This window comes from Tamandua tetradactyla, chromosome 5 (genome assembly GCF_023851605.1).
Source record: "Tamandua tetradactyla isolate mTamTet1 chromosome 5, mTamTet1.pri, whole genome shotgun sequence".
Classification (NCBI taxonomy): Eukaryota; Metazoa; Chordata; class Mammalia; order Pilosa; family Myrmecophagidae; genus Tamandua; species Tamandua tetradactyla.
The window spans coordinates 131003757-131029006 of NC_135331.1; positions in this window are offsets into that span (position 1 = coordinate 131003757).

The window sequence follows — 25250 nt, forward strand, 5'->3', positions numbered from 1 at the left end:
TTGTAAATAACCATTTTTACCTTCTTCATGCTGGGAAAGTGTGCTGACCCTATGGAGTAGAGGAATGAAACTGGTTCATATTCTTTGAAAGATTAGTGTCTCTGGATTCTAGATCTTATCTGGCATAAGAACAATCTGAAGACCTTAAGTTTCTGAAAAAATAAACTTACCAAGAAAAACTTTTATGGAATCTTAGATAAAACCCATGTATATTTCCTTTTGTAACTACCTTAAATGCAGTTATCAAGTTCAAGAAATTTAACACAGATACAAAGCTTGCAGTATAAGTTCTGCTTTTTTTTCACATGTCCCAATGATGTCTCTTGGAGCCTTTTCTCTTCCCTTGCTAGATCTCATTCAGGATCATATATTGCATTTAATTGTCATTGTCTCCTTAGTTACTGTCTCTTTCCTTTTTTAATTTTGGGATCACATACACAAACATAAACTTTCCCATCTCTTGCTCTGATTTATTCTTCTGATTGTTCATTACTAGTGTATAGAAACACTACTGATTTTGGGTATTGGTATGGTACCCCACCATTTTTTATTTATTAGCTATCATGTTTGCTGTGATATTTTTTTCAGGATTTTCAGTATATGGGATCCTTTCACCTGCAAATAGGGAAAGTTTTACATCTTTCTTTCCAATTTAGATGCTTTCATTTCTTTTACTTGCCTAATTGCTCTGGCTAGAACTTCCAGTACAATGTTGAATAACAGAGGTGACAGTGGATAACCTTGCCCTGTTCCTGTACTTAGTGAGAAAGATTTCAGTCTTTCACCAGTAAATACAGTGTTAGCTATGTGTTTCTTATATATGTCTTTTATCATGTTGAGGAATTCTCCTTCTATTCTTAGTTTTGTAAGTGTTTTTATAAAGAAGAGGTGCTGGATTTCGTCAAATGCCTTTTCTCCATCAATTGAGATGATTATGTGTTTTTCACATTGTTCTGTTAATGTGATGCATTGCATTAACTGATTTTCTTATGATGAACCACACTTGCATACCTAGGATAAATCTCACTTGATCACGGTGTATAATTATTTTAATGTACTGTTGGATTTAGTTTGCCAGTATTCTATGTGTTTCATTTTCCTCCTTCTTTGCCTCGCTGGTGATGGTTGATTGAATTCCAGATACTGTAATTTTTAACTTTTGGGGTGTTAAGATATTTTTGTATTCCTATAAATATTCTTTAGTTCTGTTCTGGGATGGAGAACAGTTTGTAGGTGGTTTGATTCTTTTACATCTTGCTTTTAAGGTATATTAAATAGTACCAGTCTGGAGTTAATCATTCCCTATCTCTGAGGCTATAGTCCTCTTGAGTATTCTGCCCAATGCTGACAAATTATGTAGTTTTCCTTTCTGTCTGGTAGAAATAGGCACTGGCCACTTTTTCTGTAATTTTATTGGATGCTTCTTTCCCAGGCCCAGGGTAGTTTTCTCACATGAAATTTTCAATCATTAATCTGCCAAATTCTGAAAGGCCAACCCATTTGTAGAACTCTGGAATTCCTTCTGTGCAGCCCTGTCCTTTCCACCACCGTGTCCTGTAAAGTATAGCCACTTCAGTCTACCTGGACTTTCAGTTCCATCTCCTTGACTCGGGGAGTCTTTTGGGCTCCACTGGCTTCCTTTTCCCTGCATTGCTACCTGGAAACTTGTCAAGAAAATCAGTGTAATAATTGGCTCATGTCATTTTTATCCCATCTCTCAGGGATTATTGTTCTTTGTTGTCTGATAGCCAGTGTCTTGAAAACTGTTGTTTCACATATTTTCTTGGGATAATTTGTTAGGTTCAGACAGCAGAGTACATCTAGTCCCTTTTACATTTGCTTAGATGTCTCAACTAGTTATGAGGTCTTCAGTTTCCATAACCTCACAGCATCTTCTATCTCTCTATGACTCTGACATGTACCTATCTTTATTATAATTATGCATGCAATTATTTTATTCTTCTCAGTAGACTCAGGGTTCTTGAGAACAGAGGCTACTGGGTTGCTTGTCTACATACTTTTCTCTATTTTCTACAAGTGGTTATCACCCATGGGACTCCCAATAAATATATATTGAATTGAATTAATGAAAAAGATACTCTGAATTTATACACAACAGACCTTAGTCTTTTCTTTCAGAGCCTGAATTTTTTGAAGCCAGCAATTCTTTATTGCTCAGTAAATGCTCAAATTATCAAGACCATAATTTTTCTTTTTATAAAGTGGCAAAATATGTAAGCTACTATGTTTATTATATATATGAAATAAGTTTTTCCTATATTAAATGATGTATATCATGTAGAAGTGGTCTGACTCTTAGTACCAGAACTGACCTAAAAGATAACACTCAGACATTTTTCACTTTGATAAAAAGTCTTTTGTAATTTTTTCCAAATTTAATTGACAGCATTTATTTCAGGTTCTGAGCCATGAGTTTGCTCTAGTGTGCCAGTCTTTTATCTGCTGAAAAGTAAATAAAAATCTAAAGTTGAATTATGTTAAAACATAATAACATTTTCTGGAACTGACATGATTTTAAAAATCTGATCCAATATTTATGAAAATATTATTGTGCCAGTTTGAATCTGTCGTATACCCCAGAAAAGCCAAGTTCTTTAATCCTCAAACAATAATGTTGGGTGGGATCTTTTTTATTGCTGCCATGGAGACATGACTCACCCAACTGCAGGTGGTAACTTTTGATTAGATGGTTTCCATGAAGATGTGTCTACACCCATCCAAGGTGGGGTAGCTTACTGGAGCACTTTAAGAGGGAACCATTTGGGAAAAAGTTTTAGAGGCAACAGAGCCAAGAGAACCCACACAGTCAAAGATCTTTGGAGATACAGAAGTAGAATACCCCTGGGGAAGACTTATGAAACAAGAAGTCAAGAGAGAAAGCTAGCAGAAGTGGCCATGTGCCTTTCCAGCTGACAGAGGTGTTCTGGACCCATCAGTCTTTCTTGAATCAAGGGATCTTTCATTGGATGCCTTAGTTTGGGCATTTTCATGGCCTTGGAACTATAAACTTGAAACTTAATAAATTCCCCTTTTTAAAACCCATTCTGTTTCTGGTATATTGTGTTCCAATTTAGTTTACAAACTAAAACAATTACAGGTGTCAGATTTGCCAGAGAGGCTTATATGTTTGATAAGTATATTGTCATATCTTTCACTGCCATGAAAGGTGATGAGGGACATGGTTATGTCACAAGATTTAGTTTATTGGGGTCCTTCATGATGTAAATTTTTGGAAATGCTCCTCCGTCTTTAAACTCTATGTGTGATTCTTTGACATCGTTATTAAATTTATGTGTCTCTGATTGTCAGTTTGGCTTATCCCCCATGACCAATATTACTGTTATAAGAGAGGCCAGGGATAATAGAAAAAGACAATCTGGAGTGAGTACCCATATTCAAGTCTGGACTCTATCACTTAGTAGCAAAAATTAAATTAGAATATTTGATTCTTATTTCTTCATTTAAACATTAAGGATAATAATGTCTTTTTCAAAGTGCCATGAGGATTTAATGAGAAAATTTTCCTGAAAGTGTTCTGTAAATTGTAAATTGATACTTTAACAAGTATCAAGATTCCTTTACCTTGACTAGAACTTGAGTCCTGAGGTCCACAAAGCTGAGTTTGTATGCCACAGTGTGCATATGAGTTGATCTACTGGGAAGCAGGAAGAATGTTTTTTTTTTATTAATTAAAAAAAAATTAACAAAACATTTATAAATCATTCCATTCTACATATATAATCAGTAATTCTTAATATCATCACATAATTGCATATTCATCATTTCTTAGTACATTTGCATCGATTTAGAAAAAGAAATAAAAAGACAACAGAAAAAGAAATAAATGATAATAGAGAAAAAAAAACACTATACATACCATACCCCTTACCCCTCGCTTTCATTTACCACTATAGGAAGAATGTTTTTGAAACTTTACCTACATTTACTTTAAAAAGAGTCCTTTCATGGGGTGTTTGATTTGTAACATATGTGGTGAATTTATCACAAATTGACACACATACCCCAGGTTTTTACTGTTTTGGGGTGTGTGATGAAATTTTTAGCACCGTTTGGTACACAGTTGTCATCTATGAGCTGGTTGTAGAAAAGTATTAATCTTCTTGGATCTTCTTTGATAACAGATTTGTGTGTATTTGTGTGTGTGCACAGAGTTTGGTTTTCATGGACATAAAGATATAAATACATAGTTCCATGAAGTAATAGTAGTCGAAGTCTTAAACTGCAGCACTTCTTTCCACCCCAATACCTGATTCCTTCAAATGCCAGATAAAACAACAAACAGCAAACAAATTTCTTTGTCAAAGCAAATGGGTACTTCCTTTAAATTGGAAAGAGTTTTCAAGGAATCAAATAATTTAAACTGCTGTGGGGAGGACTTGGTGATTGGAAGGAAATAGCTCCCTTGCTAGGCTCCTTTCAGCTCTAATGGTTTTTTTCCAGTTATGATTTTTACATTTTTAATTATCAATTAAAAATGAGTGCTAATTGATAATTATAGTATTGGTGGTGCTTACTAGACAACTATGTTCCCTTTAAAAGTTTTATGACAATTAAAATAGAAATTATTTAATTTTCTTAAAGAGTTTTATAACTCTTTATATTTTGACCAGTGTCAACAGCCAACACATTTTTTCATTTGATACAAAAATATAATATTGTGCATGTTCTTATGTTTTAATGTAATTCAATTTTTTATTTTTATTTGCTTTTCTACAGGTAAAAGACTGACAAATTAGAGCAAACTCATGGCTTAGAGCCTGAAATAAATGCTGTCAGTTACATTTGGAGGAGTTACAAAGGACTTTTTATGAAAGTGGAAAGATGCCCCAGTGCTATCTTTTAGGCCAGTTCTGGGACGGAGTCAGACATGACTCACCTGGCTGTGTTCTTTCCACCCCAGAATGCAAAACAATGCAGTCTACTCCATGGGAGACAAGATTTACTGTCAATCACATTTTTCAGCTATCAATCTTTTTGATGCTAGAGCATAATTGCTTTAAAATGAGAGGCATTCAAAGAAGCTCAAAACTGTAAACATGTGATAGAAAAATTGCAAACACATCTACACTTGGGGCTAGGATGAAATTTCAAGCTGCGCTGATCTTGTCTGCCTCATTATCAGCAATAAGCAAACTCCAAAATCTGGTCTAAGCAAACTAATGGTGAACCTGTGTTATGTTCAGCCCTCAAATATGTGTTAATATCAACATGGTTCTGTTATTCTAACCACCTTCAAGGTTCTCTATTAAAAGGAAATGCTAATACTTGAGAAATCATTTAATTCAGAAATATTTATTGTGCAACAATTATGGTCCAGGCAATGCTCTGGTGCTTAGTATCAATCACTCAAGAAATATTAACAAAAGTCCCTCCCCTCACATTTGCGAGGGATGAGTACAACGACAAACAATGGCCATAATAAATAAGTAAATATTATAGTTTTTTAGAAGGTGATAAGTGCTATAAGAAAAGATTAAAATTTGGCCTGATAAGGGGGATCAAGGGTGTGGGGTAGGGTGGGTATTGAAACTCTGAATAAGGTTCTTATGGATGGCCTCATAGAGGAGGTGGCATTTAAGCAAAGATGTGAAGCAGTGGAGACTATGGACCTGCTGATATCTGGGGAGAGTATTTCAGGCATCCAGAAGGGCTCGTGCAAATGCTCTAAGGTAGAGGTATCCAGTCAAGGTGGTAAGGTGTGAGACACAAGGGTCTGGGAAGAGGGGGTGCTGATCTCAGTTTAAGGACCCCAACTTTTACTGTGAGTGATTATGAGAGCCGTTGGAGGATTCCGAGCAGAGGAATAACATGACCTCATGTACAAACAGAAGTTCTGCCTTTGGCTACAATATCTGTACTAAGCTGATCAATGGCTTATACCATTGAAACCGCTTTGAAATATCAGTTTTCAGTACAGTAGTCTGGTTAAATAATTTTGAATGATTGATTCACAGAGTTTTTCAAACCGAAGGTTTTCATCTCTGTGCTTAGTCATATATCAGTGATGCCTTATAGGAAACCCTTGTGGTTGAAAATTACTATTCAAGCCAGATTTCAGAAGTCCAGGTAGGCCTGCGGTTGGCCCAGAGGCCAGAAGACACTCTGGATGTGGGACCCCTTCTGTTTCTGTATGGCAGGTTTATTAGCCTTTGATTCTGCCTTCACAACTTAGGTTGGGAGATGGAGTCCCAGCCAGAAAACGTCAAATAGATGCAGCCAAGTGTTTGGTTCTCTCCTGACATTGGGAAAAGGGAGATTTTTTTTTTTTCATTTACACTCTTAAAAGAGTGTGAACTTATTTCTGCAGCCAAAACAAACAAGCTTGAAGATGATGACACTTACCATACCCAACCACAAAAGGAGGGGTTTATCTGAATCAGAATGAATGGCCTTGACTTAGTCCCTGGTTTCTGCCTTTACACGAGCCATACACACCTGATTAACTACAAAGATAGTCCTGTAAACTATGGACCTCTCTCTCAATCTCTCTTTTTTTTTTTTTTGGTATGAAATTGGGTGTGGACAATGTAACTTAATTGGAAAGCCCAAATAATGGGTCTGTATGAAAGAGATTACAGGGGCCTGCACTTACATGCAAAGCCCTGGGGTGTGAGGAACCACCCTGCTATTGCAGACAGAATACAAATCCTGCATGGAGTGAGCAATAACTTATTTTGGCATGAATATTAGCCACATCCGCATATAATAGGCATTAGTGATACCCATCAACACTATTTCTCTCCAAAGACAATACATGTAAACACACAGCCCTATTTCACAATTTTAATCAGAAAGATGATTATTTCATATCCTCTGAAATGGGAGGTAATTGAAATTAATAGGTTTTTATCTTATGTGTTTGAGGAAAATCACCTTAGATATTTTTGCAATATGAATATTTTGAGCAAGAATGGATCCTTTCATGAAGAATTTATTACTGCATCTTTTATTTTCAAACAGGTATTTGAAGAAGGAGATCAATGTCTAATAGCCTTGAAGTATTCAAGGGCCACTGACAAGCATGATCTATCCAGCCATCACTTACCAGTTTTGCAAGGGAACTTTTACTTGTAAAATTGTGAAGTGAGTAATATATCACTGAGAATTAACACTCTCCTGGCATTTTTAAGTTAATTTTTATTGAAGTATAATAAACACATATAAAAGTGCCTAATTTTTAAGTTTATGTGTGAATAAATTTTCGTAAAGTGCACGTACTTCTATAAACACTCTGCACCAAGACATTGAACATGGCAACGCTTATTTGTCCCCTCCCCATGAGATAACCATTACTCTGATATGTTATACCATTGGTTAATTTTATTTTATACAAATGGAGCCATATAGCGCTTTTTTATGAGATTCATCCATGTTGTTCTATGAAGTTATTTTTATCATTGTTGAATAGTACTCCATTTTAGGAACATTACAGAATATATTTTTCCATTCTCCTATTGAAGCACATTTGTTTTTTCCAGTATTAGCCTGTTTTTAATTGTTTCATCCTCCACATTTCCATACATGGGTTTTGGTGTGCCTAAGTATGCCTTTCTGACGGGCACTATACCTGGGGGAGGAATTGCTGTTCATAGGATATGCATGTATTTAGCTTCAGTAAATACCACCAGTATTTTCCATTGCTCTAGATTTCTTACTGCATTTGGATGTTTCTATCTAGGACTGTTTTTCTTTAGCATTCCTAGTACAAAGAAAAAAATCAGTTTTTGTTTATCTGGAAAGATGTTTATTTCACCTTTGTTTCAAATAATGTATTTGCTAGGTATAGAATTCTAGGCACTTTTATTTTGCTCAGCATTTTAAAGTTGTGATTACATTGTCTTATGGTTTCCATTCTTTTTGTTCAGAAGTGGGATGTCAGCCTTAATGTTACTCCTTTAAATGTAATGTATCATTTTTATATGGCTTATTATGTTTTCTTTGTTTTTAGTTTTTTCTTGTTTTACATTGAAAAGCTATGTCTAGTGTCATGGTTAGGGACAGGTGTCAACTTGGCCAAGTTGTGGTACCTGTTCATCTGATTGGGCATGCGCTGGCCTGTCTGTTGCAATGAGGACATTTCATAGGATTAGGTCATGATCACGTCAGCTACATCCACAGCTGATTCCATTTGTAATCAGTCAAAGGGGAGTGTCTTCTGCAATTAGTGATGCTAAATCCAATCATGGGAAGCCTTTTAAGGAGGACTCAGAGGAGACAGGTTCCATTCCTGCTTTGGCTGGTGAGCCTCTCCTGTGGAGTTCATCCAGGCCATCCATCGGAATCATCGGCTTCGCAGCCTGCCCTGTGGATTTTGGACTCTGCATTCCTACGGTCACGTGAGATATTTTCATAAATTTTATATTTGCAAGTGTTCCCTGTTGATTCTGTTTCTCTAGAGAACCCTAACTAATACATCTAGGTTTGGTTTTCTTTGTATTTATTTTTCTTGGATTTTTGAATCAATGACTTGATACCTTCTACTAGTTTTAGAAATCCCTCAGACATTATATCTTAGTGAATTCCTTAGGATTTTCTTTACATAAGGTCGTGTCATCTGCAAATAGAGTTAGTATTACTTGCTCCATTTTACTTTGGATGCCTTTTATTTCTTTACTTGTCTGAGTGCACTGGTTAAAATCTCCAGTACATTGTTTAATAGAGGTGGTGAGAGTAAACACCCTTGTCTTGCTCATTTTATTACAGGGAAAGCATTTGATCTTTTACCATTAAGTATGATGTTAACAGCAGGTTTTCAGGGATGCCCTTTATCAAGTTGCGAAAGTTTTCTTCTATTCCTAATTTGTTGAGTGTTTCTCACATTGAAGGGCATTGGATTTTGTCAAACGCTTTCTCTGTGCCTATTGAAATAATCATCCTTTTTGTTTTTTATTTTATTAATATGGTGTATTACCTTAATTTATTTTTAAATTTTAAATCAGCTTTGTTTCTTGGAATACATTCCACTTGGTCATGGTGTATATATGGTCATGGTGTTTATATAGGTTGCTGGATTCATCGTGGTAGGGTTTTTTGCATCTGTATGAATAAGGGTTGTTTATCTGTAGTTTTGTTTTTTGTATTGATGTCTTTGGCTTTGGCATCAGGTAATATACTGGCCTCATAGAATAAAATCCCATGCAATTTGTAGACATTTTCATTATGAATCATATGTTTCAAATTCTATATGTTCTTTTTTTTCCTCATCCTGTTTCAGTTTCATAATTTTTTATTGACCTGTTTTGGAGTTCACTAATTCTTTTCCTAGCTATAACTAATCTGCAGATTAAACTCACTTACTGTGTTGCCAGTTTTTAAGTTCTGTAATTTCTATTTTATTTTTTGTTGTTACTGATTTCAATTCTCTGACTAAAGTCTCCATTTGTCATCTATTTTCCTAAAGATATTAATCACAGTTATTTTAAAGTCCATGTCTAATAACTCTAAAATCTGAATCACCTGTGAGTCTGCCTTTAGTCTATTTATTCTCTTGGTCTGATTTCTTGGGAGAACTGCTAATTTTTGATTGAATGCCAGACACTGCATCTTGAGAAATATTACCTTTTTTCATGCCAAAGAAAGATTTACTTTATCCTCCATCAGACAGTCAGAGCAAAAGGCAATCCACTTCCATTCAATCCAGGAGTGAGCTCTCTTGCTATTGGCTCATTAAATATAACATAGTGCATTTAGGAAACAAAAACCCTTTATGTTAAATGCAGGAGATTTTTATTGGGAAGATACAATCTAGGAAATGAATCTTTAAAGATTGTACATCAGTATCTGTGCTGTACAAAAGTCAACACAGTGCTTGATTAAGAAGGATCAATAGAAAAGATTATTGTATTCATGTTAAGTGGTGAGGTCCTTGAAACTGGAATAAGGTAGAGTATTTGACTCATTGCCCCTCAGCCGGACAGGGCCATGCAGAGCACTTCACATTGAGTAGGTGCTAAATAATTATTCACTAAATTGAACATCAGAGATGCTTGTTTTGAGGATTTTATGTTATTGTAAGGATTATTATAAGGATTAATTGTAGGACCAAACAAACACTAAATAAATATTCACACTTGATATCTAGAAAAAAGCACTGATATTTTGTCTCTCTTTTGGGGCACTGGCTCTCCCTTTAGCTATCTCCTTTGTCTTACATGTAGGTCAATTCATTTTAATATCTGATCCTTCAGCATTATAGTTGGCCTACCGTATATAATATTTATACTTTTCAGTTCACCATGGATCTCTTGCAAGTTCTTATGTAAACTACCAGCCTGAATGTTATCTGAGAAGAAACTATAGAACAGTTTATTATTAAGCAAAAGTCAAAGATAATCCAAACAACTTCCAAATCATTGCTGGTTTTTCAGAAGTTTTGGATCAATGACATTGGCTTTGAAAGTGTGGCCGGATTAACCTTAGGAATTAAATATGGTGACAAAGAAATGTTAAATATGGCTTCAAATTCTTTCTTGTAATAAAATAAGATTGAAAATGAAATCATGAAAGAGAATTTTATCTCCTGTAAGCTTTGTGTTTTCTAGAAAAAAAAAAGAAGAAATTAATTTCCCTCCAATGCAAGCCAACTTAATAAAGAGAAACTCATTGAATCCAATAAAATACTTTCATATTTTTATTTTTTAATTTATATCTCAGGATTGCTTATTGGAGCACTTTGAAGTAGGGAGGCCACAAACTTCTCAACTGAGCCAAAATCTTTGCTTTCTCCCTTCAGACACATGGTTATTTTTCAGGGTTAAGCAGTCTTAATGTTTTTAGATGGAAACAATCTCATTGGAATATAAATTCCTAAGTTTTCTTACCCAAAAGCACTTTAAAAAGCTGGTGGAGAATGCTGACATTGGATTGCACATGCACGGTTAGGCATTGATATGCTATGTTTAGACTGGATTAATTTAAGGGAAGAGAAATTTTAGATTGCGCACTAGCCAATTAAGTCAAAGAAGTGACCTTGCAAGGTTTTAACATGCAATTTGCTGATATCTAGAAGAGCATTTGCTCGTACTATGTCTTGATTAAAGAAACACATCCTCAACAAAACGGCAGGGAATGTTAATTTTTTCTTCTCTTTAAGAAACTGCTAGAGGTCTTTGGATCATTACCAACCTGAGTGAACTGCACATTTTCAGTAAATAATGATTGTGAGCCTGCTTCTTTCCAGGAAGGAATGACTTCTTAAGTATAATTTATTCTGCCAGAGAAAGATTTCAGTTGTGAGAATCAATTTGGAAAATGAGTAAGAATCACTTTTTGGGTGCTTTATACTAATCAAGGAAACTTAATTCAACAAGTTAAAAGTACTATAAACATAAACAATACAGCTTCTTAGTTACACAGGACCAATTGGCAAACTGAATATACTTTGTGGGACACTTTGATGAGGAGAAGAAACAGTTTTCTTATTCAACTAAGGTTCATAAATGGAGGTCTGAAAAACTAAGAAAAAATCCACTTGATTTAATTTTATTGAAAAAATTCTAGAAAGACCCTTTTCTTGAAAATTAATAATTTGCATCTTTTCAGTACATAGATTGGGAAGCAGTGTGGTCAACATGATACTTTCCTAGTTCAAGGAACTTTACTCTTTAACCAACCCCTAATATGAAGATATCCACAGCAACTCCTTTGGCAGAGAAATAATGTGTACTAGGCAAGACCCAAGAGGGCACCTTGAAAAGTTTGATGGCACCCTTTGAGATCAAAGGCTTACATTTCCTTCATATGTTTTTGGAATTCAATAAGGGAATAGAGTTTGTCCCTGGGAAATTAAAAGTACAATGCCATTAAAGCCTTACTAGGCACCAAAACATATGCTAAAGCTAGTCATCAGAATGCTGCAATACCAACACCAGCATCAGAACCAATAAACAGATGAATGGAGCAGAATGGAAAATAAGTTAAGTAGCAGTTATCTACAACTAACTATTAGTAGATAGTTAAAACCTTATTGTATTATCCATTAAGATGGTACCATAAATAGTAGTAGAAAGGATTATTGGATTTTTGTTCAATAAAATTTTACTATTATGTTTGGGTAATATTTGGAAAATTTGAAATTCAAACTTGACCTCAGGCTATATACCAAAGTAAATATCTAATGGATTGAAAGTTAAGTATAAAACATTAAACAATGATTTTAAAGAACAATATTTCATAAGAATAAAAGTCATGAAGAATTGTAAAATATTTAAACTAACAATTACATTCTGGTGTAAAAATTAGACCACATAAAATTTTAGCAATGTAAGAATGTAAATCACAATCAAAGCTAAAAATCAAATAAATGTGGCGGTGGAGGGTGTAGTTAATATCTTTCTTAGAAGAATCATTAAAATTATCAAGAAAAACACGAAGCCTTCAATAAAATAACGGACAAGCAACATGAAATAAGAAATGTAAATGAACTATCATAATGGCATAAAGGAAATTACATGTGGTGCCTCGTCATCTCGCCTGGCTTAGCTGTAAGATTTCTTATTGAGCAACCACTCCAGCTAGCCGTGCCCTGGGAATAACTGCAACTAGTAGGGCCTGAACCTCCTTTGGGCATGGGTGATAAGAACCTTCTTCTACAAATGGCTTCTGCCCTTTTGTGTTGCATAATTTACTAGCAAGGTCCATAATTCCATATGGCTTGGATGATAAGAAGTTGCTCTCATTTTCTCCAAAGGGCCCTTGACACTTCTGCTTGTCTCAAGATACAGTTTGAAACTTCCAATCCCTAGTATCTGCAGAAAAGCCCTTGTCCCTCCTCCTGGGTCATAATAAAGTCAAGACTCCAGAACTCACTTGTACTTCTCCACCACGCCCACTCCATAGGCCCTCCCAGGAGCCTAGTTAGGGAAGCCCAGTGGGCCCCTCTACCACCGTCATTTTCCCCACTTCCCCTCAAGAGCCTTTGATCTAACCACACTGCCCCTTCCTGCATTCCTGGTTGGTTAACTAGCTATCTTTGTGTTTCCTCACCCAAAGCACTTTCCCATAGCATCCCAAACAATTGAATGCATATTTAAAAAGGCTCAAATCCATTAGTAAATGAAAATTAAAACTGGGATTCATAAATCACATATCATATGAAAAATGATTTTAGGAATGATGGAGCAGGTGGGTATGAGAGATTGGTCCCATACCATATCAGTGATGGAAGTGTGAATTGTTACTAACTTCCTGGAAAATAATACAGCAATCTGCACTTCAAGTGAGGAGCACTTTACCTCTGTAATCTTATCAGACTTAGAATCAAATGCTGACAGACAAGGAGGTTTGTTACAGCGTTATTTATTGTGGCAAAAAAGCCAGGAAAAAAAATGTCCAGCAAAAATAAAATTATTAATTAAAATAGGTGGATTATTATATAATTATTATAAAGCATGATTTCAAGGAATATTTAAGGACATGGAAAAATACCTATGGTAGCACATTGAGTGAGACAAGGCAGGATAGAAAATTTATATAGTATATGCTATAAATTTTGTAAAAGTATGTGTGTGTGTGTGTGTGTGTGTGTGTGCATACATGTGCACGTAAGAAAAAACTTCATTGTAAATATATTAAAATGTCAACAGTATTTGTTTTGGCGTGGTTAGATTATAAGAAATTTCAATTTTTTATTTTTGTGCTTGGTAATTCTTACATTTTCTACCAAAAGTTTGATTTAGTTTTATAATTAGCAAAAAACACCTTTTTTAAATTTAAAGTTTACTACTTACCTTAGTAATGATTCAATATACTTGGGACTTTTAAACTTGCAATGTCTCATGATGAGCTATGTAAAGTTGACTAATGTCTTGATTAATATCTCTGACTCAAACGGTTAATACATTCCTTACAAGTTTTAGCAAGAGGGTAACTTCCTTACCTTGCTCCTTGCATGTCTATCTCCTTATCTTTAATATGTGGCAATAATAGTGGAACAATTCTTTAAATAAATGGAGCCATGAAAAAAAAAAAAATCAGACATTCCCCATGGGTTGTTGTCACCTTTTTATTTTTGGCAAGACACTGGCAGTTAACAAATAGAGAAGGTGGCTACAGGTGACAAACAATTCTTTTCTCTAGTAAAGGCAACAATTTAACTCCTCAAAAGATAAAATTTGAAGCAATTAGGACCTAAAACCATGAGAATTCTCTTTCTCCCCTTAATCTCCATTATACTTCTACTTTTCCATTCTCCACCAAGTCTCTTGAGGGCCCCGTCTGCACCTATGTCCTGATTTCTTCACCACTCTTTCAGCTACTCCACTGCCAGCAGTGTGACTTCTTTGTTCCATCCCACTCTGCACGCTCAAAGAGATCAGTGCCCAAACCCAAAGCCTTGCCTCAGTTTTCTGTCTCTTTGACCCCTCCATACATGCAAAACCAATCACTAATCCCCTTTGCTTTGAAATAGTATCTTCCTGTGCCCCTGCCACACCCTGTGGGGACTCTCCAGTGTTTCATCGGCTCTAAGCACTTCTTTCTTTATTGTCTTGGAGGTGGGGATAGAGACAAAATTACATTTTCTTGGTTTAAATATTGTTTCTATAAAGACTGTTAGTTTATTGATTTCTTCCAGAAATAGCATATACCATGTGCTTAACTGGGACTATAGAGCTGCTACTACAGCTGAAGTAGAAGAAGAGGAAAGAGGAGGAGGAGGAGGAAGAGAAGGAGGAGACTGCCATTCAAAGTGCCTTAGATGTATTGACTCATTTAGTTTCCCCAATAATCTCAGGAGGTAGATATTAATATTTCTTCCATTTTTTCCAATGAGGAAATTAGGTGCAGAGAATTAACTAACTTAACCAAGTCATGCAGTTGATAAAAGACAGATCAGGATTCAAACCCAGGTATTCTGCAGTCTTAACACTATATTATAATACTGTCCATATCCTTAAACAATTCAAACTCCAAAGGGAGAGACATATAAGAAAAAGAGGAGAAAGTGTGCTGATTGTCATAAGATACAGAAAAAAAAAATCCTGAAAACACAGAAATGAAAGCCATTCCAGAGATACAGCAGAGGCATCCAGGCCCAACCCATGATTGGATTTACATTGTGAAGTTGAGGAAAAGGCAGAGTGAGCACACCAGGCAGAGAAAACTGCATGTGCAAAGATCTGTGAGAAGCAAGCACTGCATTTTGAGGAATTGCAGAATCATTCTGTTTCTCTTTAGGTTGTGGATTCTCCCAAGAAGCAGAGATGGAACCAGAGACAGAGGCAGTAACCAGATAATCTAAAACCTGGTAATCATTCTTAAAATTCTGGCTGTTTTTCTAAAAGGGATGGGTTATCACTGATGGTTTTTAAACCAAATAGGGACATGACCAGGCTTTCATTTTATAAAAGCTACCCTGGCAGCAATACAGAGGGTGGAGTGGGCAGTCTGAGTGGGTTGTCTAGGTGAGAGAGTGATGAGATGGCTGCAACAGAGGCACCAGCACTTAGAGTGGAAGGGAGGGTCTGACACGAGCTTTGGGAAGTGGAATCCACAGAAGTGGACTTGATTATATGTGGGGAAAGATGAAAGGAAAGAGTAGGAGTTAAGAATGAATTTTGTGTTGCTAGACTGCGTTATGACTGGAAGGTGATCCCATTTTCTAAGATGAGAAATGATGAGTTATAGTAGGTGACTGAATAAAAGATTGAAAAGGAAGCTGCAAATATAAATTTTGAGATAGGGCAAGAGATGAGGGGATATTGAATACAGAGGTCATGGAATATAGGTTTGGGGAATCCTGACTGTATGAAAAAATGGTAGATGAGATCACATTGTAGGAGAGTACAGAGTGAGAAGGGGAGACTTCAGTCCTTGGACTTCCCAGAAAATATGGATATTTAAGGAATGAGGGGAGGCAGAAAAAGCAGAAGAGTCAGATAAATAACTGCCAGAGAAACTTTTCTGCAATTTTGTAAAGTCTTTCCAAATCATAAAGAGTTCATTGAATGAGCCTCCTGTTTACATAAAGGAAGTCTAAATTCCATAGAGTCTTGTTGGAAAACCGTATCAGGGAAAGAAGAGCTGGAGGAGACTAGTTTGGCTTTCTTGCTTTCTATTATTTTATAAATTGGAAGGAAAAGGCTAAAGCAAAGTTTCCACCCTCTGATGTGTGGTAGTTCCACTGGGCTGAGCTTCGGGAGGGAGAAGAACTGAACATGTAAAAATAAACAATGCGTTTGCCTGAAAAGAGAATGACAGCTTGGGAGAGAAATCTGGCTACTTTTTATTCTTTGATTCCATGTTTCCAAAATATCTTTTCTTTGATCACCTTTCAATTTAGATTTTGCTGTTAAAATCATAGAATCATATGATGCAGTGATTCTACTCCAAGATGTCTGATACCCAAGAAAAATGAAAGTGTATGTTTATATGCAGGCTTGAATGTGAATGTTAATTAACAAAGTTATTCAGAATCGTTAAAAACTGGAAACAATCCAAATGTCTATCAGCTAGTGGATGGATAAACAAAATGTGATATATATCCATACAACAGCAACCTATTCAGTAATAAATAGAGACAAACTGCTGATAAATGTTACAGCATACATGAACCTCAAAAATCATGTCCAGACGAAAAAAACAAACACAGAAGACTACATATTGTATGATTCCATTTACAAAAAAATTCTAAGAAAGATAATTTTATAGAAACAGAAATTAAAGCTGTGGTCTCCTGGGACTGGGCCTTAGAACAAAGATTTATTGCAAGTAGACTGAGGGAATTTTGATGGTAAAAAAATGTCCCAACATTGAAGAGTTATCCCTTCAATGAGAACATTCAGCTTAAGACCATATCCAAGCTAGTTTCCTGGTGTGATGAAACCTCTCGGCTTAAGAAAGCATTCAACTTCAATTTGAGGGCACTCTTTTACTATTAGTGAATATTTAAATGGCTAACATCTTTATGGAGAAACTCAAGGTAAATATGTCAACATTTTAGAAAAGCTTTCCATTGATTCAACAGTGCCATTGTTAGGAATCTATATTAATACATTACTGAAAAAGTACACATAAATGGGCCTACAAAAATAATCACTGCATCACTATTTTCAGTTGGAATTAATGTAAATGTATATCAATTAGAAACTAATAAAACAAATTATAACACATTGATACAATGGAATGATAGATGAATGTCAAAACAAATGAGATTGATCTACAAGTATTGACATTGGCAGAACTCCACATCTGATTAAATGCAAAAAGAGTAATAGTCTGCCCAAATAACATGACCTCATTTATGTAAGAACTATACATATTCACACCCACAGTAAAAATAAGGGTTGGAAGGATATTAATCTAAATGGAAATAGTTGTCATTTCTGGGGAAAGAAACAGGGATCTTGTGGGAGTTTCATTTTCTGTACATGTTCCTGTATTGATGATGGTATTAGAATGGAGAAAAGAAATTTCACAAGAGAAAAATGATTAAAACACTTCAATTATTAAAAAAAATTAGTAAATCAAAGAGATATACAGAAAATTAGCAAAGCTATATTCATTTGTTCATCAACAAATGTTTGAGAAATGTGCTATGCACCAATCCAATCCTAGTCACAAGTGATACCCTACTTTTCAAAAGAACTCTTGTTTGGAATTTAGTGGGATAGATAATTGGTCAAATAATTATATGAATAAATACAAATTATAATTTAGATCATGTCTATGAAGGTGCAGTCCCTTGTAATTTAAGACTATATAATAGTAGAACCTGACTAGATCATGAGCTCAGAGAAGTCATTGTGTAAGGCATGACAGTAGAAGGAACTCAATAGACAAAGAAGAAGAAAGAGCATCTTGGGTAAACTGCATGTACAAGGGTTTTCTGGTAGGAGATACATTGATTCAATCAAGTGATAGAGAGAGGACTAAAGTGGCTGGATCACAAAAAACAAAGGATGAGCAAAAGTGTTGGTGGGGCCAAATACTACAGAGCCATCTTAAGGATTTTGACGTTATAATGAGCATAATAGGAGATCATCCATTTTGGAAAATAAGTGAAAACTGATATGCTAGGTTTTGCATTTTGAAAAGATCATTCTGGCTCTAAATGAAGCAAATAGTGTTAGAATAACAAGAGAGGATTCAGGGGAACCAGGCAGGAGACTACAGGACAACTCAACATGCACCCACCTCTGCCCAATGGCATGTACTGATGGCACACATAGTGGCCATTTTTATTAAAACATTAGAAATACAAGTGTGTTAAACAATACTAGGGTCACCTCCAAGAAATACATTCTTAAACACTTTCCAAAAATGAATGAGGCTTGATATCTGTTGAAGGAATACACTTAACAGTTCTTTGAAATCTTGTAGGCATTTTGGTGCAGCCATAAATAGCTTTAGGAATAAGTAATTGGAATTTAAGCGTGTCTCTGAAAGCTCCAACTTTACCAGTTTTATCAAAAATATGGAATGGAATGTCCAATATACAGCCCAGAATAAAGAGGAGACTGGAAGCAAGATTTTTCTGGGTATGTTTCCTGAGAAAGGTCTCAGAGAGGTCTTGTTCTCTGATCATTTGATACAAACTTTCTAGTCAAACTTGGTAGGTCTATACCCATAGAGGAGATGGATACAGTTCATTCCACCTGGTTTTGCTCTAATTCCATGATCTCCAAGCAGCCTTCGGATTATAATTGGTATTCCCTAGGACACACAGGAAGAGAGTGCTAGGACTGGCAACCTAACAAGACCACATAAGGCATAAAGTTTCCAGGAGCTGTCAGAGCTGAGCAAGGGGTCCTGGCAGCTGTTCATAGAGATCATTTCAATTAAAGCAGAAATCACTTTTTAATCAGGGATGCTGGTTGGCTTTGTCTGTGCTGTCTTGTAGCAAAGTTTCCTAAAGTTCCACAAATGGACTGTGGATAATTCAAACTTTTCTGTCATTCATTACATTCATACAAGAATTTAACATGAGGTGGCTGGTTTAGAAATAAGTAATTGCCTGTATCTGGGGAAGAGACCTTCAGCTACAGCTCTCTGGGGCTGGAAGAAGCTGTGGGAAGGTTCTGTGACTAAGCAACTATCAATAGACAATTGAAGCCACAGCCTGGGAGGGCTCATGTATTATAGGCATCAAAACAGCAATTCATTATCATCAGAGCTCCCACTGTTGTTGGGAGGGACTCAGACTTGGAAAATCAACATGATGCTTTAGTATGCCAAGCAAGAGCCCAGCCTTCATGGAAATTGGAAACTCTGTTGTGGCAGAGAGTAGTATGGATTTGGAATTCAAAATTATCTTGGTTGAGGTGTGCTCTTTGCATGATATGCCCTAAACTCAGGCTTCCCATCTTGCTGTCATCAGGACCCCTGCCAATGGCCCCACCTCAATAAAGCTTTACATTTCATTATTTTATAGCTAAAGGAATCATCTGCCCAAGTCTTCTTTTGTCTCAAATTCTTCTGGCTTTTTTTACCCCTTTCCTTTTTCTCATTAGCCCTCTTACTTCACTGACAAGCTCCCAGACATGGTCCTTCATTTAAACTGACCAGGTGGAAGAATGGACCATAGATAATTATAACAAGTTGAAAACTCACTGCAATCCGTAGTTACCTTTTTCAAATGACTGAATTGATTTGTTTGAATTTCATCTCCAGTGCCACCTACAGAATATGTGAAATCACCCAAATCAAATTTTCAAAGTTTGGGCAAAATTTGGGAGTTAAGCTAGAGACGTTTTTTTCCTGGTGATTTTCTCACTTGAGTTTATAAAGCATCTTGATGAATGAATCAATGTCTTATTCCTCTCTTTCTCTTCAGTACCTGGCCAATGTTAGACTCAATATCTCTTCATCAAACCAAACTGAAATGAATGTGGGTACTGCATTATAATATCTACTGCATCGTTACATTGTGGAAATGTGTCAACTTCAGAATCTTGGCCAACTTCCTCTCTCCTTCTCAGGAGGCTCTTTAATTACTAGCCCATCTCACTTCGCATTCCCCAATAAGGTAACTTCCCTGATTAGTGGATTGCTTACATCATTTAGGAGTAATTAGAAGAATGAACAGAGAAGAATTTAAACTGAGTGCAAGAGGAGGTCAGGGCATATTAAAAGATAGAAAGTCAATCAACATAAGAATAAGTGCAGAGAGAGAGGAAGAGGAAAGGAGAGAGGGAGAAAATGAGGGGATTGTGGTAAGATTTAAGGACAATAAGGAACGTTGTGGTTGTGGCATGGCAGTATTGAGAGTCTAGTGTGTGATCCCTGGGGAGAAGATTATAAAGATGTTGCTGGATGTTAGGAACTGCATTCCTTTTTAATTTTGTGAAACAATAAATACTGGAAGTCTTTAATGTTTTTAATAGTTATTCAGCCCCACAATCAAGCCGCTAGTTCTAGAACTTTATTGGAATGCGATATACCAGAATGGAACAGCTTTATTTTTTTTCCACTGAGCACAAATGTATTTGATACATACAAGAGGAAATCAAAATAGCCAAAAATCTAACAAGGATATCTTCCCTATTAGCCACATTTTGACTAATCTCTAAACATTTATGAGTACTTCCATGTGTCATTGTTATCTCACGTAATGAAAGTTCTAAGGTAGAAACTGCACATGCCAATTAGGATGCTAATATGCTCCTATTCTAGCCAAGCCATTGTCATGTATGCTGCTGCCTTCTCACACAGTTCTTTTAACTTTTAACTGGCCTTTACAACTGGAAGTCCTAATAACCTTGTCATGGTTAGGGACAGGTGTCAACTTGGCCAAGTTGTGGTACCTGTTCATCTGATTGGGCAAGCACCGGCCTGTCTGTTGCAATGAGGACATTTCATAGGATTAGGTCATGATCACGCCAGCTACATCCACAGCTGATTCCATTTGTAATCAGCCAAAGGGGAGTGTCTTCTGCACTTAGTGATGCTAAATGCAATCATGGGAAGCCTTTTAAGGGGGACTCAGAGGAGACAGGTTCCATTCCTGCTCTGGCTGGTGAGCCTCTCCTGTGGAGTTCATCCAGGCCATCCATTGGAGTCATCGGCTTCACAGCCTGCCCTGTGGATTTTGGACTCTGCGTTCCTACGGTCACGTGAGACACTTTCATAAATTTTATATTTGCAAGTGTTCCCTGTTGATTCTGTTTCTCTAGAGAAGCCTAACTAATACAAACCTCAACCTTGAAATTTGCTGTGAGGATTTTAGGAGATAATTAATGCATTCCAGTTTCAACAGTTTCTGACATGTAAAAATATTTATCAAAGAAAAAAAAATGGTAATCAGGATAATACTATGAGAAATTTAACATTTACCCCAATCCATCACTATTATTGAAAAGCTACATCAGCGATATTCACTTAAACCTTGTCAGTTGAGTATGCTATATTGATAATAAAATGTAGAAAAAATTGAAGTGTATAAAAAATGAACTACAATTCCACTATCCTGAGACATTTTATGCTTTTTCCTCTCTCTTTTATATATTTATTTGGTCATTTCAATAGAAGTCTGGAAGACAAGGGAAATTACTTGCGTGCTTAAATTGCCATCTTGATGATGGTATGGTAGCCCATAGCAAACTCTGGGATCCAATCTGCAACCATGGAACGGCTTTTATGGTTAGGTTCATGTGTCAACTTGGCCTAGTGGTGATACCTGTTTGTCTGGTTGGACAAGTGATGGTTTGTCTGTTGCAGTGAGGACATTTCATAGAATTAAATCATGATCATGTCAGCTACGTCCACAGCTGATTACATTTGCAATCAGCCAAAGGGGAGTGTCTCCTGAAATGTGTAATGCTTAATCTGATCATTGGAACCCTTTTCAGGAGGATTCAGAAGAGGCAGGCTTTTCCTGTTTCGGCTGGTGAGCCTCTCTTGTGGAGTTCATCCAGACCCTCCATCCGAATCGATGGCTTCAAAGCCTACCCTGTGATTTTGGACTCTGCATTCCCGCAGTCATATGAGACACTTTTATAAATTTTATATTTGCAAGTGTTCCCTGTTGATTCTGTTTCTCTAGAGAACCCTAACTAATACATGTGCTAAGTTTCAAGTTTACAGTTCTAAGGCCATGAAAATGTCCAAACTGAGGTAATGCTCTAAAAATGTCCAAATTAAAGCATCCAGGGAAAGATACTTTGGTTCAAAAAAGCCAATGATGTTTAGGGTTTCTCTCTCAACTGGAAAGGCACAGGGTGAACATGGAAATGTCTGCTAGCTATCTCTCTAGGCTTCTCTAATGTCTTCCCTAGTGGTGTTTTCTTTCTTCATCTCCAATGGCCTCAGGCTGTGTGGACTCTGTTGATTCTGGTGGCTCTAAAGTTTTTTCCAAAATGCTTCCCTCTTAAAGGGCTCCAGTAAGCAACCCCACCTTGTAGGAGTGGAGACACATCTCCATGGAACCATCTAGTCAAAAGTTACCACCCCAAATTAGGTGGGTTACATCTCCATGGAACCAATCAAAAAAGTCCCACCCAGCAATATTGAACGAGGACATGGCTTTTCTGGTGTATATAATAGCTTCAAACCGGCACATATGCATTTTATTTATTTAAAAATGAATACCAACAGGAAAAAGTGCTGAAAATGGGTGGATAATATTAACAAGCTTTCAATTTTCAGTACTCAATTTAATAATTCAAGAAATGTTATCACAGGAGAATGAAGTACCCTTGTCACTCATTACAGGCAACTTTGAAGATGAAAATGACATATTGTGAGTTAAAATCACTTTATGTTTTTAAAAATAAAAATATTAAGAGGAAATATAACTTTATCTCTAACTAGCCTGGATCTTGATAGTCAAACAACTTTAATAATCAAACTTTAAATTTCATGTGAAAGGATAGGTCAAACCTACTAAAAATTAGGCCTAAGAATCACCCCCACAAGAACCTCTTTTGTTGCTCAGATGTGGCCTCTCTCTCCAGCCAACACAAGAAGCAAACTTACCACCCTACCCCTGTCTACGTGGGACATGACTCCCAGAGATGTGGACTTTCCTGACAATGTGGGACAGAAATCCTGGAATGAGCTGAGACTCAGCATCAAGGGATTGAGAAAAACCCTAGAGTGAGCTGAGATTCAGCATCAAGGGACTGAGAAAACCTTCTCGACCAAAAAGGGGAAGAGTGAAGAGAGACAAAGTGTCAGTGGCTGAGAGATTCCAAACAGAACTGAGAGGTTATTCTGGAAGTTATTCTTACACATTAAATAGATATCACCTTTTTAGTTAAGGTGTAACGGAGAGGCTGGAGGGAACTGCCTGAAAATGTAGAGCTGTGTTCCAGTAGCCGTGTTTCTTGAAGATGATTGTATAATGATATAACATTCACAATGTGACTGTGTGATTGTGAAAACCATGTGTCTGATGCTCCTTTCATCTACCTTGTTAACATATGAGTAGAACATATGGAATAAAAATAAATAATAAGGGGAACAAATGTTAAAATAAATTTAGTTTGAAATGCTAGTGATCAATGAAAGGAAGGGGTAAGGGGTATGGTATGTATAATTTTTTTTCTGTTTTTGTTTTATTTCTTTTTCTGAATAGATGCAAATGTTCCAAGAAATGATCACGACAATGAATATGCAACTATGTGATGACATTGTCAATTACTGATTATATATGTAGAATAGAATGCTCAAAATAGGAATGTTTGCATTCATTTGGTGTTTTTTTGGTATTTAAAAGAATTTAAAAAAAAAGAACTTGCTTTGGTGTAAACTCACCATATTCTAGTTTTTACTGTATACTTGGATTATGCATGAATAAAGGTTATAGAAAAAAAATTTCGTGTGAGACATGTCTAGGAGTCAAGTTTTCCAAATCTCCTTTGTTATAGCATGTGTACCTTTAAGCCCAAATTCTTGCTAAAGTAACTGTTTGTTGGTAACAACAGCAACAACAAAAAAACACCTTGGGAAACAAATTAAAAAGAGAAGGAAAATGAAATCACCCAAAAGTCTACTTCCAGCACTAATGACAGTTATTTTGGAGCATCTTCCCCTAGTTTTTAGTCAACGAATGTGTGTGTCTGTTTGTGTGTATGTGTGTATACAATCATGCACAATAAAGTAAGATTTCAGTAGTTATACAATTGTATAGCCTGTTTTTTTTCATTTAGCAAGAAATGTAAGCATTTCTCATTTTGAATATTTTTCCAAACATTATTTTCAGTGGATGAATACGAATATGTTTAAACCATTTTTTAGTTCAGATATGTCATTTTCTTCCAAATCATCAGAGTTTTGAATTGAGATGATGATAATTCAAGCAATTGGTTTTGAAGTTAAACTTTTTGACAGGCAAGAATTCTACCACTGAACTACCCTTGCACACCTGAAGTTAAACTTTGTATCTTCCTGTCATTGATATCTGATAGATAACCATGGGTTTGATTTATGATAAGAGATCTAATTTCTTTGTGACTATAGCCCAATTTGTCTGATTATAAACAAATTTAGCTAATGTGGCATAAAGTATAGAGTTAAAAAGGCTGTTCAACTCATGGGAGAGACTGAATTGTAGGCTACTTCAAAAGAAATTTACTTTTATTATTTATAATACCCATATGCAGGTGAAATTAGGATAATAAAAATACAGTTCAAAGTAGTGACAAGAAAAGAACATGAACACTCTACTGGCAAAGGGTTTGGAAGTAATGGCAGCCATGTGCATTTTCTGCACACCGTTTTCCAATTGTGCAACTATCAGTGTTGTGGGCTTGGGCCCAGTGGTGGCTGTGGTGTGGCCTCCATTCCTGGATCTGTAGCCATCTTAAAGATCCTGTGAGCTGGGAAGTATCCTTTTAATAAATTCCTTAATGTTTTTTTCTTAACTGGTTTCTGTTGCATTAAGAACTTTAACTGATAGAACTCTAGAACCCTTCCATCAAATGAAAACTTACCTAGACATGGAAAATATATGCGTAAAATATGAGTTCTTTAAAATGGAAATCCAAAGTCAGACAAAGTGATTGAATTGCAACAAGTTGGTACAAATTTTATGACCATTTTGAGAAAGGTGTTTCAATGCTCTGGAATTATGGAATCTGTCTAGGTCTGTTGGTCCATGCTACTGTGCCCCTCAGCAACTGAAATAGCTGTCTTATGGAAGTGGTAGAAAGAGAATAATTTTGCCTACTTTTCAATTTGCCCAGGGAAGGCCTGGTGACTTGATAAGCAGACTTCACTATTGTGCTCTGTAGGTTCTTAGTGTGGAACCATCCATTTGTAGAAGGCACAGG